Source organism: Zosterops lateralis (genome assembly GCF_965231275.1).
Source record: "Zosterops lateralis genome assembly, chromosome: 4".
NCBI lineage: Eukaryota > Metazoa > Chordata > Aves > Passeriformes > Zosteropidae > Zosterops > Zosterops lateralis.
In genome coordinates this window covers 45,324,764-45,343,290 of record NC_139765.1, presented here as the reverse complement: position 1 = coordinate 45,343,290, position 18,527 = coordinate 45,324,764, and the positions used below count along the sequence as shown (strand labels likewise).

The 18,527-nt window shown below is 38.0% G+C and overlaps 2 long non-coding RNA genes across 2 annotated transcripts; both read right to left on the bottom strand.

The window, feature by feature from the left end:
• Positions 1-683: 683 nt before the first annotated feature.
• LOC310908913 lies at positions 684-9,172 on the bottom strand. Its single transcript, XR_014589973.1, has 3 exons — positions 9,094-9,172; positions 3,347-3,411; positions 684-3,203 (listed from the first exon to the last, which is right to left on the bottom strand). It is a non-coding gene; the product is annotated as an uncharacterized lncRNA (long non-coding RNA).
• Positions 9,173-12,892: 3,720 nt separating this feature from the next.
• On the bottom strand, positions 12,893-18,520 carry LOC310908782. Its single transcript, XR_014589951.1, has 3 exons — positions 18,357-18,520; positions 14,728-14,942; positions 12,893-13,529 (listed from the first exon to the last, which is right to left on the bottom strand). It is a non-coding gene; the product is annotated as an uncharacterized lncRNA (long non-coding RNA).
• Positions 18,521-18,527: the final 7 nt, after the last annotated feature.

The window sequence follows — 18,527 nt, the reverse complement described above, 5'->3', positions numbered from 1 at the left end:
ACTTTAACCTAATGTACAGCCTCAGAGGAGAAACGAGAGACACAATAAAGCATCTGCCACTGACTTGCTTGAACAGAGGGATTCCAAGCATTATTAGGATGCCAAATTAAAGAGAAAAGTCTCTTGTGTCAAATGTCAAAGGGTCTTGGTCTTTGTTAACTTTACTGTAATTTATGTCTTATCTCTGAAAGCATACGAAGAAAAATAAAAGAAATGTTCCTTTCCTCTCTGGTGTCTCTTTCTTTGTACTTACCTACATAGTTCTTGTGATAGAAAGGGTTAAACACTTTTTGAAAAACCCATACAATTAATCATTACACTTTTTAACAATTAAATCATAATGGAAATATTTATTATCTTCTAGTGTATCTTGTTTTTTCAAAGTTTAAAAAACCAATTGAACCATATGTGTGTTCTGGGTGCCAAATGGAAAAAAAGACATTTGTGATGTATTTCTCCATATTTTCTCTTACACATATTGCTCTTTTCTGCAGGAGAAAGGGAAAGATATGAATATTTCAGGTGTCTGTAACATAGAAACTGTTCTTTTCCTGTTTGTCTGCAATCTTTTCCTTTTTCTGTCAAAACTTCTGCCATCCTTACATACGTCAAGAAACTTATTCATGTCATAATTAGTCCATGTGTAAAAGAGAATAGAAACACTTGACTTCTTGTAAGTGAAATTCAGCTTTATTTGGAAATGTTTTAAGAATTTGAAGAGAAGATAAAATTGTGCACAAGTGCACAAATTGGTTTCTATAAATTCAGAGATTTAACCCATGTGATTAGGATGACAATGCCGAAAGCTGAGCCCCAAAGGAAACACAAACAATTGTCACTGATAGCAGCCAGTTAACAGATTTTCCCATGATTGAGCTCTTGAAATCTATTCTAAGAGCAGAGATTAATACATCATTCTGCACCAACATCACCAGCCACCTAGAAATCTTCACCCTGGAGTAAAGGAAACCTTTAGGCTTTATAACAAAGGACAAAATTCTTCAGTCTTGTGTGTGGCTTCACTGTATATCATTTTATAACCTCACAGGAAAAAAAAAATCCATGAAAAAAGTCCATGAAATGTGATGTTGTTTTTGCTTGTCCTCATGGACATTCAGTAAATCAGGCCACCCTACAGCAGCTATGTTCACATTTCAACATAAAACCCTGATATCACCTAAGCAGCTTTGTGAAATATGTTCTCAATAAACAGGACTGAAAAGCAAAGCTGTTATATGAATTAAAGAACAAAACATTCTTAAGGGAACTTGGATTCCCTTTTCAGACTTTATCATCCAACATATTGTGTCTGTTAGGCTGATAGCCACAAATTTATAAAATTTTATGAGAAATTTGTTGATTGCACCGTTTAAGCAAGGCAAACCTAATCATGATTTTCAGGAAACCAGAAGTCTGACTGACATCATCTTTCTAAATTTCCACAGACTGCATTTTTTATTTTCATTGACTGCACTGACCCCTCTGGAAGAAATCTCATGTTTCTATCAGATGCATCAGCACAAGTATAACAATCACTATGTGCCTTAACTTTGCATTGTAATGCAGCCCTAGATCCTCCCTCAAAAACACCAACACACATTTCTGACCGATAACGTATAGTTGGGTGGGGGTTATCGTACACTACTTTTCGTAAGAGGATTATGAAGACAGAGCAGAAGTTTTTTATTATAGTTTCACCACAAGGAACATGTGTGAATGTTGCATGTCTCTCCCAAAATTTAAATGAAACTTTACTAGAACAGAAGGATTGCAGCTCTCACACATTGTTAAAAAAATCAGAGATAGAACTAAGACTTGGAACCCTACTAAGATTATCCTTTCAAAGAAGATTGCAAAAAAGAAAAGAGTACAATCTCTGTGACAATTCTCTTCAAAACTGGTTTTTCAACACTTTGTAAAAGGATGAGGAGCAGGAATTTGACACCTAGTGGACACAAACTGAACATACAGCCCAGAAAAACAACCTGTCCTTGTGTGGGACGCCACTTTTTGTCTCTGTCCCAGGAGAAGTCATATTAGCAGTTGCATCTGCAACGCAATCTGTCACTGGTTATGGCTTAGACTAGACAAAGACCATGACAAAGTCTACAAAGTTCTTGAGAAGACACCATCAGTGTGGTCTTGCACTCGCACACCAGTACATCCATCTCACTGGGATTCAGACAGTTTAGAAACCAAAATCATGTAGCTCTTGTCCGTAGACCAGTAGCAAAGCAAAATTTCAATGTCAGTTATTATTCATCAAAAATTTCCTCTGAACTGCACATTTTCCTGTCTAGAATGAAGAGAGACTTAGCACAACACTCAGAACACTCTATAAAAGCAAAAGCATTCTATGCTTTTGCTTTTATAACACATTCAAATGTTGTGAGAAAGTATATGCAGAGGTAAGCTAAATCGTTACTGAAGGACAGAGGAAGGGGGAGAAGGAGGGAGGGAGGTTACAGAAGGAAAAGCAATCTACAAGGTGGAAGGAAACATAAACCATCCTGATTTATACTTTTTCTCCACCTCTTCTGTTGATTGCTTTTCCTCCTAGAAACACATCTTTTCTCTTCTTCTACAAGGTGGGATGTGAACTGATTTACACTGTCTTTCCAACAGAGTTAACTCACCCTCCTATTCAAGAAAAAACATTAAAAAATTAATATAGTGTACCTTGTTCAATAGATTTGTCTTCACTTCCTGGTTTTTTGGGGGATTTTTTTATTTCATGACAATCAGTTATGTTGGTAAGGCACCACCTAACTTGATGCTTTAACTAGTAATAATAATAATGAGTATGCCATACTGGCTTAAGTGAACCATTCAGCAGTAGATCTTTGGAAAGCATCAGATGTAAATGAGCCTTGGATTATTCTGTGCATCCATTGTGCAATGGGTAAATATTTATAGCACATAGAGCTCAATTTGTACTCTATTTAACAACTCTCATTATATAAATTGCTATTCTTTCTTGCAGAAGCTGCTCAGTGGGTGGAATAGTCACTAAGAAGCAAACTGATCTCACAAAGTTGCCCCATCCTTGGCCCCCACATGGTGTTAGGGTGAGTCTGAAGGCAGTTATATAGGAAATCCCACAACATTACAGGGAACAGTTGAGTTCTTCTCAAAAGCACTAAAGCCTGCCCTGGGATCCACAGTGGTCAGGTGGGCAGGGGAAGCACTCAGGTAGTCACGGCCTGGATGTAAAATTAATCAAAAGGAGGTAATTTTTTCAAGTGTAAGGTTCACTCTTATGTTTGAAACACTGTCTTCCTTTGTAACAGACAGTTTAAATAACACTTCATGTAAACATTTCAACAAGAAATGGCTTATGACTTACGTGAGAAAGAAGCTTAAAGACAAAACATTGTCTTTCCACAAGGCATGACTCCACAAGGAACACATCTGGAAAATGATGCAAAGTAAGACAAAAAAGCACTATTATCTTTCCAGCCAAACTTTTCTGAAAAATTCTCCAGTTGCATATTAACTTTTCAGTACAGCACCAACATTTGAGAAACCCAGGTGTTATGGAAGGCAAACCACAGTGAGTCAGTGTTTCCAGTTGTGAATTACCATCAGGTTTAATTTCTCCACCAGCTCCTCCGAGGTTTCAGATCTGACAGTAGATTTGAAGCATAGGAACATGCAGCTCCTGTTTTTATGGTACTGGAAAGAGCAGTTTCCTCTTAGCGCTGATGAGGCTGCCAGGTTGTATCTTTTAGCAGGAACCTGGAGCCCTACTGCTCCAGGTAGTGATGCAGTAGTTTTCCTGACTTAGCTGCATGAATGCAGACCACCTACATTGGACCTTGCCCAGTTTTGATCTGCTGAGGCCTCCTGTGTTTATATCAGAGCCTCTGCCTGCTGCTGTTGGTAGAAGAAGAAAGGATCTAGTCCTATTTCAGTCACAGTAACTACAGCAGCATTTTTTCACGTTGCCTCCTATGTCCCATTGGCCTTTTAATGTGTGGTCCTTTTGGGCAGTAGTCTTTGTTACAGAGATTTAATAAAGCACCTGGTTGACAGAGCTGCACTGCCTGCTGGGGGCCTCCAGGAATACTAAAGCTTAAGAGCACATGAAAACAAAGACAGCTTTTCAAAGGTCTCTCTCTACAGCCTCCGCCAAAGTGACCTGTCAGGGCTTCATCTCAACCTGACATTTTGACAGTGTTCTTCAAGTAAGAACTGAGAAGACTGGATTTTGTCAGAACTTGACTTGAAAGGATTTTCAACAGTTCCATTTCTTATTTATTCCCTTCTGGCAAGAAAAGTTTTACATGTGAGAATCTCATGAAGCAGAAAATCTAGCTTTTAAGTGGCATTCCCTCTTGGTTACAGAGGATACTAGAGTGACTAAGTCCATATCATGGCCTCAACATTATTTGTGGCTGCTCACATTCCCTGCAGGAAAGTTGTGTCATTTCTCAGGCAGTCTTTAACTAGATGGCATATTTTTAAAAAAGTTGCATTCTGACTCTGCACAAAACTTCCACCATCACCTTCTAGCACAAGCATATTTTTAATATAAAACAGACCCCTAAGCTGGGGTCTTAGGTAAGTGATACAGTATGAAGTAAATAATGTAATATTTCTTTTGTGTTCTGCATTATAGCACAAGATATTAGAAACGATACTCTAGCACAGTAGTGCTGACACCTCTGAAAATGGTTTTGTGCTGGCTCACTCACCATATTTGCCTTCCATGGAACAAAAATATTGTGAAGCCACTTAGGAGGAAATGAGTTCTGAAGGCAGTTAATCACTTGTGCAAGTGCAAGGTGTGGGATGCAAGATAGGATTCACAGGCAGCAAACAGCAGGCAAGACACTGAGAGAATGTATATTCCCAGTGCCATTAATTTGCATTGAGTACACAGGGCTAGAAGAAGTGGCCTGGTTAATTAAACCATATCACTGAAATGGATTCAAAAGAGTTTTAGTTTAGCATTAAAATCAGCTTTAGCCTACATTCCACATGGGTTACATTGAGATAATTTATTCTGTATCTAAAGAAGTTCAGGTATAGACTACGTAGTAACACTGGCTTTGTAGAGCAGAGTTACTTGTGAAAACATTCCTCAGTATCTGTATGCCACTCCTCTCACTTCACTCATTTGAAAATACCAGTACAGACAAAAAATTAAAGGATGAGAGTCGTGGAAGACTGATTGTTACAAGACACAAAAGTGAAGTGGCTTTTTGCCTCTCAGGATCTGTAATGAAAACCACTGGAGTTTGATACTGTCTATTTACTCTTTTGTGTTCAGCCAGTGAATCACAATGCAAGTCAGTAGGACTAGCTCAGACTTAAAATATTAGCAGTGATGCATGTCTGTGTTGATGAACACTGATGAGCCAGATAGAAGAAATCAGACTAAAATAACATCTGTTTGATCAGCACCTGTCTCTATTCACTTTTATTATCTTCATCACATTCCCCAAACAATAAAATGGGTGTTATTTGTGTATATAATACATAAGTGAAAGGAGTCCACTATATTCACAGATGGTAATCATTCATCTCAAATTAAAATTATCATCTTTTGGTAGCCCAAAATTTGCTTAAATGAAAGCAATAAAGCCCACAAGAGTGCAAGGAACAACCTTATTGCAGTATGTCTACCCTATTTTTGTAGACAATGAAAGATTATCTTTAAATATTTTTTAAATTTTAATTTCATCTGAGGTTTTGCCATCTGTGTGTCTACTGAACTCCTCCCTGTGCTCTTAGTAAGGTTCTCAGTTTCTCAACTTGGTATCTAGAAATAAGGTAAGCTGGAGAGGTGTTCAGCAGAGCTTATCAAAATTGACTTTAAAAGAGAATTTTAATACCTGGAAAGTTATAGAGCTATTCAATATGAAGTGTATACACTCAAATTTTCTATTTTCTAAAATATTCCATTAAAGAAGACTGAATAACAGAAGAAGACTACAAAAGTTGTCAATAATTCCAAGAATTTTTAGAGACGAATATGGCTCACTTAAAGCATTACTGATTATCTAAAACCTTGAGCTTACAGTTAGATTTATGATTAAGGGAATGATCATCTTTTCAGTCCCCAGAACAGTTCTGCTCCTGTGACCTGGAAGCAATCAGGACAAGAAGATTTAATCCTGTAGGTGTTTATAGGACCAGCTCCTGAGAAGCCATGGTCATGGAAGAACTGAAGGTATCCAAACCACATAATGCAAAGACAGTTAATTTTGTACTTAATTAAAACCTCTGTATGAAAGTGTTTTCTTACTTGTTATTCAGTGTGTAAGGCTGTACAGGGACAAGAAGGAATTAGGTATTGGTGTTGAAAGTGCCTATTACAGAGAAGTTGCTTTGTCTCCTGTTCCTAAGCAAAAGAGCTGCAAGCACAGAGAACAATGGACACCCAGAAACTCTAACAAAATTGAAGTCTGAGAATATTTAGTAATCATATCAAATGTTTATCACATCCTCCACACTTCCTGCCACCTAGCCATTCAGCTTACTTCATTTTCACCAGTTATAATCCTATAATTTCTTTGTGATCAATGTGGTGTACAAATTACACACTGGTTCCTAAATGGGGTATCACAAAACAATTGGTGAAAATGGAATATCATGAAAGAAATGCTCATTCAGATCAGAGATCAAAAAGAGGTGATTTATAAAACACTGATTTAAAATAAATATTTTAAATTTCCATCTACCAACCTCTCTGAAAAGCATTCGTTGCTTTTCAATACACAGTTCCAACATGCAATTTCAGAACACATAAAATTCCTAATAAGAAGCCATATACTAGTAAGAGACAAGTAAATTCAGATGCAAGCTAGCTGACAGGCCACAAAATGCAAAACACCAAGAAAATAAGCATCTATTTCGTCTCTCTTTGTAATGTCTCCTTCATCTGTAATAACTGGTTTTAGTATCCTGTAACAGACAGTAAAATAGATACCTACAAAACTGACTGCAAATAGGTGAAGTATCATTAATTAAGAGATAATACCCCTTGAAATCAGACATTGCCAGCAGTTTTCGGTTATGACCCATTAATATTTTAACTAGCAAGTCATTAATAGTGGTAATAACCAATTCTAAGGAGATTATTGCTTGAATAAACTATTTTTAACGATTTTAAATATTCTGAAAAGCTTGGTCTGTTTTAACTTTAAATTTTGATCCTTTTTAATGCCTCTGTAGGAAGAGCTATTTCTATTCACACTGAAATAGAAGCATTTCTCTGAGTGCATAACACAAGCTCACATGGAATTCGTTCACAAGGTGTACAGCAAAAGGTCTCTTCTGCCTGTATTATTGTATAGTCAGTCATGCCTTCTGTCATCTGCCTTCTTCCTTTTCTGATGACTGCTGTGTAGCTTGCCTTGATCAGGGAGGCTTGAAACACTTCAGTCATAGCCTCTAATCCAATCTTTGCATCAAACTGTGGCTCTCTTTTGATTTAGCTGGGTATGTACAATTACTCTCAGATGAGCTTCTGAGGGGCAAAGAGATATAGTTTACTCCAGGCAACATTATTTTTGTGCCTGTACACAGAGTAAGCCTAATATTTAGACTCTGTCCTTCTGTATCTATTAAAACACTTTAATTTATTTTACAGGTATCTCCCCAACCAGGTTAAATCATATAACTCTGGAGAAACAAGTTGTCACAAAAATGTATATTTCATGAGAAGAGTCCCAGGTCTATATCATGTTCATATGAATATAGCTAAAGATAGGAAAGACAGATAAGAAAGATAAGACATAAAGAGCCTCTTACCCCTCTGGAAAGCAGAGATCACTTTCCCTCAGGAGACAGTATTTCCCAGCTTTGATCCTATCAGGCTAGCCAGGAAGGAAATAGTATCTGTTTTATGACACTCCCAAATTCCCATCTCTAAACCTCCACTGGAAATACAGCTTTTTAAGCAGTCAACCCTTTCCTTGACTCAACAAAGGTATCAAAAAAGCTACAGACAAAATCTTGGCCTCTCTACTTGTATCATAGGTAAGAGGAACAGGATCTAACACTGTCCAGAAAACAGATCCAGGAGTAGGCAGATTAGCATCAATGCAAAGAATATCAGATTTTTTTCATGTTTTCCTATTTTCATTTTCTCACTCTCATTAAATTATAGTCTGGCTTTATAAGTGGCCATTTTATTCAAGATATATTCAGAAGTTAAGTCTTTGTAATAATTTTCTGTTTCTAGAGACATACCAAGGCCTCCTTTCCAATTTTGCAATTATTTTGCATTGTCAAGAACAATAAATCTTCTGGTGGGCAGGTGTTCTATTGAGGCTCCATCCCGCAATGTTTCAGCAACAGATGTCTCCTGTGTTGGGCCTGGCAGTTCCTGAGGGTAGAAATGCTGTCAAACACAACCCAGCAGCACTATGAGAGGGACTATGCTGAGGAGTCAGTAAAATAATCTGTCACTTCAGCATCTCATAGGGGATGATTTCACACAAAAATGTGAGAATGCATGAGGTCTCTTCCTCATGAAAATAATGAACATACAATCAATTGGCACCATCTGCCTCTCAAAGCACTGCTTGTGTGCATTATGAATGTACTATCAAAGGAAATAAAAGTATGAATGAATCAGTATATTTGATCTTTTGAGACAGAATTGACATTGCACACAAACAATACAAATATCTCCACTGGCCCTTTTCATGATTCCTCAGAAGCCCAGGTAACTGCAATGTCTACCAGGAAATCCACAACTTTATTGTGTCCAGGCTTTGATGCTTTCCTTCTTCCTAAGTAACCCAGACCATACAGGTTCAGACTGTTCCCAACCTCTCCATTTGTTCCCAATTACCATAGTGTGCCTCTCTCCTATTTCCTCCTCTAGCTGTCCATTTAAAGAAAGCTTTTTGCAAAGATAATAGTTCCATTTTCATATAGAAAAAATCATTCATAGAAACACATTCACAGATAACAGATAATGTAGAAGAGGTTTATAAATTAACCGATAGCAGTCTGGTAATTATTACAGTGGGGGAGGGGAAGGGTGATTTAAAACACTGCTAATATGACAAAGAATCTCACTTCAAGTCTGTTAGTTATGATTCTTCCAAGTCAGTAGAGACTGAAGGATATTACCTTGTCCTGTTTGGACAAGTTGTTCGGTGGCTTGCAAGGAAGTGTTGACAGGCAGTCAGTGGCAGACTTACACATGCAGTAGTGGAAAAAAATACAGAAGAGTTTCTTCATTCTTCCCTCTTCTGCTAGAAAATACCAAAACTCATCCCATTCCCATGCATCTAGTTTTCTGCTTTTAAAAGCAAATACTTTATGGCAAAAAACATTTGCTTTCAAACCTACAAACTTTGTCACTGAGAAGAAGCCATAGTTTCTAGATGAAAAAATAGAAGTCTGGGCTTGACACTTGCCAGAGGACAGGCCATGGTTTCACCACGTGGTCCTGTGTATGTCTCACAGAAATGCTAATCCAAGACTGAGAAAGCCATAATCATATAAAATACAGATGGCAACACAGCAAACACAATAAAATACAGAATGGGGAGGCCTCACTGCTAGAGTTTATTCCTCCAGGTTATGGTGAAGCTGGGAATATGTGGGAATATGTTAGGTTCCAAAAGCAATTGTACTAAACATAAACCGATTGCACTGAGGAGGACAGAAACCAGCAAAGTGAGGCCAGGGTAAAAGTGAAGTTTGGCTACTCTCCTTTCCCTGTTTTTGCTGAGTAGAAGAGGATCTCAGTTGCCATGGCTGCCAAGAGCCAGTGATGCAATTCACTAAAAATAGCTCTCCCTGCTCAGAAAGATACAGATCGTACAGATCAGGCAATAATGAAGTCATTCCTTCTGTTATTTACTCACTTTCTGCCTCCTCCTCCAGAAATACTTCCAAAAGGGAAGCAGAACATTAAAGCAGCAGGTATTTTTGTGATGATTTATGCCTGGCTTCCATCAGACACACACTTAGATTTGCAGTCTCCCATGCACAGACCCCAGAAACAGGACATAACTCTGTGACAAATACTTGCAACCTGCTCTGAGGTCTAGCCTCCAGAAGTCATTTTCAACTCACTGTATACATTAAGTTTAGTCAGAAAAAGCACTACATGTTTGATGAGAAAGGATCAAGATTTACCTGAGGAATAAAAAGGGTGATAAGTAGGGATGAATAAGAAATAAGATTTGAAATGCATGTGTGATACAGTGAATCTTGTCCTGTATCAATCTGCTCAAGGCCATCTTTGCACAGCAACACAATAGCAATGCTAAACACCAACTGTCCCTGCAAGATATATTGAGATCTGCACAGAAAAGACCTGTCTGTTGGTGTAGCAAGTTCTCATTGTGAGCTTCTCTGTGAGACTGCATGGCTGGGGCACTCAGTGCATAGTTGTGAAGGAAACAGTTTCCAATTTTCTTTTTAGCTCATCTTTACAATGATGCTGTCAACTGGAAAAGGTGAAGGAAGGAGGCAATGAAGCAAGAATATTCAGCCACAGCTGAGAACAGAAAAAAGTTGGGGTGAATACCAGCTACAGGTACAGAGATAAAGAAAAGATCATTTATAAATATGTCAATAAAAAAAAAAAAAAAAAAAAAAAAAAAAAAAAAAAAAAAAAAATAAAGGAGGTAAGAAAGCAAGAAACAAAAAGATGTTTTAAAAATAACCAAGCACAAAAATGTCTAGAGACTGAAATATACTAATGAGGTATAATCTATTTTTCACAATAGAATAATAGGTAGGAAAGTGGAAGAGCTACACAGGCATAAAAATTCTGCAGGCTTTTTATACTTTCTACCAGTCATGAATATTTGGCTGATGCAGAAGTCTGCATCACAGTTAGAGGGTGACTGTGGGACTGAATATTTTGAGGATAGTACCTAGAAATCGATCTCTGCATAATTTGAATGTAATCTCTGAGTAAATTGCCTTCCTAAAACTTCACGTACTAGGATAGAGAAGACATTTGTTGCTTGAGCTATGTTTACCTTTGGAAGAGCTAGCAGATAGCTTCAAGTTAAAACTACTTGATAGCCTGTCTATGCTGCTATCTGCAGGCCTCAAATTAGTGTGATTATGAACAACCTGATCTAGTGGGTGGCATCCCCCATGGTGGGGGAGGTTGGGACTAGAGGGTATCTTCAAGGTGCTTTCTGGTCTATGATTCTGTGATTTTATGGTTTTGTGACATAGACCCATTTTGTAGAGTGTAGTGGTGTATTTTTGGTTTTATCAGTTTTATGTGTGTATTTGTTCCTTGCTTTTATACTGTTTTGTGTAAGTTATAATGGTTTGTCCCTTGTACCCCCATTTTTACCCTGGTTACCTTTGTACATCATCATGTTTTGTAAATCCTGAGTCCTGTCGGTCACTTCAGGCCTCTCTCTGGGTCTAGAAAGTTCCAGTGAGGGCGTCGAGTGATTGGGCAGGATCCCTGTGGTCCCCTCCTTTGCCTTTTTGATTTGTTCCACTGTCTGTCTTTTAGGTACAGAGCCATTCCCTCCTTCCCCTGACTGGTCCCACATTGTACTCTTCCCTTTGACCCTCCCCTGCATTTAAGGTGTTACACGAGAGAGATCTGTGTTCTCATGGGCAGACCTTCTGGTGGACACATGGTCCCATGTGAGCCTCAATAAACTCCAGCAGAAGTTCCCCATCAGAGTCCTTCCTTTATTCTTTGTCATTGTTCACACTGCAGTTGGTGCCAAGATCCCACAGGATGGGGAAGGTATCCCCAGATACTGGACTGAACTTTGCATTGTGGCCGGTGTCAGGGCTGGCCAGGCAATGCGGGATGAGGGTCCCGAGACACCGCGACCACTGCAGTAGAGGAGATTGTGTGATGTGCAAAGGGCATGGGTGTAGGCTGGGACTTTGCAGAACGCTGGATATATTTTGCTGAAGATGTAAACTAGTGACCCATCTTCTAGATCACCTGGCCTTTTTTCTGGCTTCCATCCCAATTTCTTCTTTCTTTTATGCTTTCCACATCTTTAAAATTGTGTGATCCTACTACTTGTAACTGGAGCAGAAACAGCTCTTATTGCTGATAAGTACTTATATCGCCATATATTTATTACTCATTCGTCTTTTCCTTCTATTATTGGCCTAAATATCTGGTATATGTTTGTTGAGGTAAAAAGTTACTAAGTGCCTATTAACCTTCCTTAAAGCCTTCTTTGACAAACACATCTTAAGTAAAAGAAAAAAATCCAATAAACATTTTCCCCTTCAGTCTTTTGCCATAACCTCTATGAACTGTCTTCATACAATATATGTAAAAACAGTTTATTTTGCCAGTGAATTTCCATGTATGCTTGGATTCTGTGCTGCTTAGTGAGATGACTTATCAGTCATGGTAACAAAACTTGTAAGCAAAGTCACACATAAAAAAGGAATTTCAATGGCTGTTCACCTCTTGTGTGGAGCAATATCAATACACCTGTTCTGGAAGGAGTGTACAGGTGATGTGGGGTACCCTTAACACAATCTACTGTGTCTAATTCACACTAAAAACTGCCTTCTATGCATAAGGAGAAAGTACCTCACGTCATCAAAACCAATAAGAAGTCAAAACATAGTTAATTGCCACCGGTTTCAAGACAAGTGCATTACTGTGATCTCATACAAGCATTACATGAGAATTGGGTAGCAGACCTACGAAACTTAATTTGTCCCTGCATTCTGTGATATTTCCTACATCTCTGGATATCTGAGGTACAGTCTATATCACAGATACAGATTTTAGTGAACCAGTTACATGGCAGATTAACACACCAACTAGATCTATGAATGGAAGTCCACAAAGGAGAAGGTACTGCCAGGCACTGCTACCCAGAGAGTTTGAGGGGCAGGGGAATGGGGCATGCATGTGAAGGGGGAAGTGCAGAGCCACAGAAACCTAATGTAGGACCAACACTTTACCACCTTTATTAACAGTCATGAAGATTGCAAAATAAAACCACATTCATTAAATTTGCAGATGATGCTAAATTGGGAGACATTATACAAGTCAGGATCAAGAAATGTAATATAAAGCAGCTCAGAGAAATACAGGCTGAGAATACCAAAATGAGATTCAGCTTGTAAAACGGCAAGCTAATGCATGCCACAAGGGAAGAATAACTTCGGCTGGGGGAAGCCACAAATCCAATAGAAGGCAGAAGCCTCAAGGTAACAGTGGGCAACAAATTACATAGAAGCATTCCCAACAGGATGGGTACAAAGGGTAGCACAATTGTGGGCTGCAAATGCAGAGGCACTGGCTCATAATCAGAGATTCAAGCCATCAGGTTTTATGAGTATCACCAATTTAGCTTCAAGACAAATATACATGACAACTCCTTAACTCAGATGTATTTGTAAGGTGAAATTTCTACAGATAGCTTCTGGTGTGTAAATTGTCTCTGGTGTTTGGGATACAGAATCTGAAGGCAGGCAAAGTGGCATGAACTCAGAGACAGCAACAGTAATTCAAGGATGGCAGAAAGTGACAAAGGACACTTCCATGACCTAACTGTGTATGATACACCAAAGGAAAGTCCTACAAATGCCTGGAAAAGAAAAAGAAATTAAATCCTGAAAATAATCACCTGTAGTCTTGTTGTCATCTTTATTAAGATTAAAAAAAAATTACTAACTTAAACTAGTCATAATATCTGGAAGATCCTATTTGTGGAATGTTTTTGAGTAGAGGTGACAAGCAAGCTAACTTTGGAGAAGCACCTCTGCATTGATAGGATGGTGATGACAGAAAAAACCTTTTCCTTCTTTGATACCTATATTAAGGTTAGAAGGTCTGTGTCACAGCTGTGTGTTCTGATATTTACTTCTGTTAAGTAAACAGGGGATTCAGGAAAATGAAAACAAAAGCAATAAAAGAAGAAGAAACTTCTAAGGAATCAACATTGAAGTACAGGAGCAATGTTTAAAAGAGTAAAAAAACACTAAACTAAAAAAAAATCTTTCAGACCTTCAGATCTCCTGCTGTTAACTAAAACTAAAGTAAACCAATCATAATAATAAAATAAAGATGTTGAATTGCTTCAGAGTTCATTCTGGAGGAAAATCAGAAAACTGTGGGGAAGATACACAGGGGAATGTGATCAAAGATGGATTAATATCCTACATGCCCAAAGGTTGCATATGCAATCTCACAATAGATACAGCAAGAGTGAAAATGGCCACTGGGGATAAAAGGAAATTACTAAAACAGGAGGACATGCAGAATTATAAATTATGCTATATGAGAAACTGTATGACAAATCTAGAAGACACTTAATATATGTTCAGTTCAACAATGTGGGCTACTACAGAATGCTAAATACAAAAATAAACAAGAGAGTTTATGAGATCCTTTGGTTTCTAACCAAAATAATCAGGTATATGACAAAACAGTAAGATATTTTTTCCTGGGCTTTCAATTTTACTCAGGTTAAGAGTTTCAGTGAAGTTGAACAAATAGTGTGAAAAAAAAATTATGCACGGGTGAGTGCGTTCTTGATTTGTCTGACATTATTTATGCCTTGCTTAACTATTTCTGCATTCAGAAGTGAATGGAAACACATCCCATGTTATGAAAAAATGTCCCCATGCAAATCTCAGCTGGTAAAACTTATAAGCATTTTGTCTCAAATTCTTGGATGATGGATTTGAAATTTTAATTTGAAAGTCCAAGCCACTAACATATGTGTGCTCAGTGGAATAAGTATGTGAACCTTGCTGTTGATTCTGTGTTGTGCATGTGCCTACCTTTATGCCTGACAAGTGGTCCCTTTGCCGTCAGCTCAAAAGGGAACTCACTGGAGCTCCTGGCAGCAGGTGGAACAAAGGTGAGGAACACTTCTCTGTCAGGTCACAGCAGGTCCCAGCCCCACAATGAGACCATGCTGGCCCTCCCTGTCCAGGGGCACATTTCACAGTAGGGTAGGGCTTTTCCAAATGCAGTTCATGAGCAAAAGCTGACCCTGAGGGAAAACAAATCAAGATTTTATGTATTTTTCAGATAGCTAGAAGCAGTTCAGGCTTGTCAAACAATGGAAAGAATTTCTACAGAATTCACCAAATATGAAATACATTACACGACAATGAAAATATAACTGATTTCTAGAGCTTACTTCATTTTCCCTACTGCTTTCTCTACAGAATAAGGCAGCAAAGAGCTGCAAGCTACTAGCTACTATACCTCTTGTATATCCTCAGTGTAATATTGGCTAAGCTCAGGACAAAAACCACTGACATTAAGGGAGCTGCAGGGGTGTCAATGAGAGCACAATTATAAGTCAGCATGTTACACAGTCATCTCAGGGGGACTAATTTGGCCTGCAGGTCTTTATTGCTGCTGAGGCAAAATGGGGGAAGCTAAGGCTGACAGTAAAAGCCTATGGTGACTTTGCAGGAATGGTAGGTACAAAATCCATCTTTTTGTTTGTAAGCTATGCCTGTTTGAAGAAAAGGCAATAAACATGAAGCTATTTTTACAAAGTCACTTTTCTTTCAGAACAGAGATGAATTTAACTGTACCTCACAAAAAACTCCTGCCAAAGTCTCCCAGCTTTGTGGTCCTGCAGGGAATCTTTCTGAAGTCAGGCTGTAACTTTCTTGTTATAACCATGAATTCGGGATACTTATAACTAAGAGCTTTAGAGACCCCACTGCTCCTGCACTGGCATGTGATTTTAAATGGTTTTTAGAGAAAAGATAACTGAGATTTATGATTCAGTAGTTTGATTAGAGGATAATCCAAAACTTTAACATAGAAGTACTCAATGAGACAGTGGAGCAGGGTAGAAAGCATGTAGAAGAAAGTCCTGCTAGAGAAGGTTGAAGCAGGACAAGAAAGAAGACATAGAAACAGGCTGATGTTCCTGTCCACACAGGTGTACACGTTCATATAATTATATATATAATTAATTAATATATAAATCCTGATTGTTCATCTAGGGGTTTATGGTATAGGGACTTTAAGAGCTCAGGCCCTGCAGTGCTGAAGCCCAGCATGCTCCCACACTCAGCTGTGTGCAAACCTGAACTCAGATTCAGCATAAATCCCCTACCTATCTCTCTTGCTCTGCTCAGAACTGCCCTGAGAACACTAAAGTATTTGCTTTGCTTCACATCAGCTGATATGCTATTTGCAAAAAGACAGAAGGTCACAGGAGGAGTCTACTTGGCATATAAGTGTATCTTGGGTATGCTATGAAGTACAATCTGTGCATGTTCCTGGGCCTTTCAGGAGAGTGGTTATAGAGTCAGAATCAGAGTTATTTCAGCTGGAAAGTCAAAAGGTTTGAAAGATGACCTTGGGCCAGCTATACCCTGGTTCAGAAAGATATCCTTTCAAAAAGTTAAAATTATGAAGATTACTTTTTATTGATACTCCTTATTTTAGGTATTTGAAAACAAGAAAAATTATTGTCATCTCTCCATACAAAAGTGCAGAGGAGTTGTTGGAAATAATGACAAAAAAGTGTTTCTGTTTCTTGGGTGTTTTCCTACGGCAATACTGGGACACATTGGATTGTGCGTGGACCTATAAAAGTAAGACAATCCATTAAAACAGGGACAGTGGAGGGAGAGGATGAGAGAGAGAAAATCCTGTTCATTCAAATTTGAAAGTTACTTCTTTCTTTTTACAGGATGACACACCAGAATGAAGATCAATCACAGCCTTCTTTACGGGTAGTTTTCCACCTTAATGAAGTGGGTTCATCATGACTTATTATGACAATACTTCATTTTTACCCACTGTTCCACTCCTTTTTTGACTCTTTTGATTAAGAGGATTGTTCTGCAGTGTCCCACATGATAACTGTATTAGTTAGGGTAAGTAGCTGATCTATTACCACAGGATAATGCAGTTTGAAGGCAGTTTAATAGGGGCTGGCAGATTTCAATATTATTACAGGGTCATAGAGTGTCTGACATTTCGATTTGTTACCAGACCACTCATATCACTAGTGCAATCATTAAACATAGACTCTAATAAGGTTTCTGCTTTGTAGGATCATTCATTATTGACAAGGAGAAAAGAAATAAATACTTTCCCAGGGGCAGTCTCAGTATGTAAACCGTAAAAATCATCTAAGTCTGGAACCATGTTTTCTAGATTTGCTGGCAAATCAAGCATTACATTTTCCAGTTAAACCAAATGAAGGACTACAGATAAAAACATGGCTACTTAAATTCTGTCTTTACATACTGTCAGAACACTCATTATAATCACATATATATATAAAAGTTGATAATTAGGTCAAGTTGGCTTATTTTACCACTGTGATGGGAGCTAATAATGCAGTTGTGTTGTCTTCAGCTTTATGAGGTCTGTACACCTGGGAAAAATTTTGCATATTATAATTAATCATCACATATCAGATAGCTCCAATAGCTATTTAACAGATGAGCCATCTTCACCTTTCAACTAGGTAGGCCTGTGATTTAACTTGGAAACAAAAGGAATACATTCTTCATAAAGGCTTATTAATATTTCTCTCCTTAGATTAATGTTTGATTTATTCGGGTTATGCTTTAAAGTTCCTTTTTAATTTCAGATTTTCCCTGAATGACCTTAAGTTCACATTTATTTCCCACATCTTTTAAAAATTAACTGTGTTGTACTTTAAACACAAACTGAGAAAAAGAGAAAAAATAGTTTGGAAGAAGGTGAAAGATATCATTAAAACCACAACTAAAAGCCTTTGGAATTTCGTTTGGAGAAAAATTAATTTGTGTGATTTTTTTTTCTCAGTTTCTGGGGAGTAAGAATAAATTACACAGAAAATAGTGTTGTTGGGATGTACCACAGCATTTGGTGAAGAAAGATCAGCATAGCACCAATGGATACAAGCCAGAAAGGGTCTAATCCTGCAACTGCATGGTGTCTTAAGTCACATTGGCCTGATCAGGATCCATTCTGAACAACAGAACTTTTAACCTGATTTTTGAATCCAATACACCGGGCCCAAAAGAGCAGTTCAGAGAGAATCAAGCTCAAGAAGAAATGAGCTATTTTCATTTACTGATGAAACAGATGAACTGCAGCATTCATGGTGATAGTGAATTAGTTTAGAATATTTCTTCCAGATTTAATAATATAAGGTGTTATTAATAACTCAGGTTAAAAAAGTCTCCCGCAATTCAATAAGGCGATCCTTTCTTTTAAATTAATGACAAGAGCTTTAATTGGATCAGAAAAGCAACCAGCAGACAAATAAAGTGAAAATATAATTTAATTCAGCCAGCATAGTGAGAAGGAATTTTTACTGCCATTTGTTTACTCATTCCTGGGTACCACCTCAGTCAACTCCAACATGACAGCTTCTCTCTGTCTCATCTTTGGGAGTCCCACAAAAATAAACATTTAAATCTTAACAGTGCAGTACCTTGGCTCAGTGGAGCAAGTTGTTCTCATCACATTTCCCAGCTCCCTGATCAGGGAAGTTAACGTCCATTAAGTCAAGCAAGAGATGCTGAACTAAGAAACTGTTCTGCCTACTAGCTGTCACAAGATACTGAAGGAGAGGAAGAAAGGAATGACTGTAGCCAAGATGGCT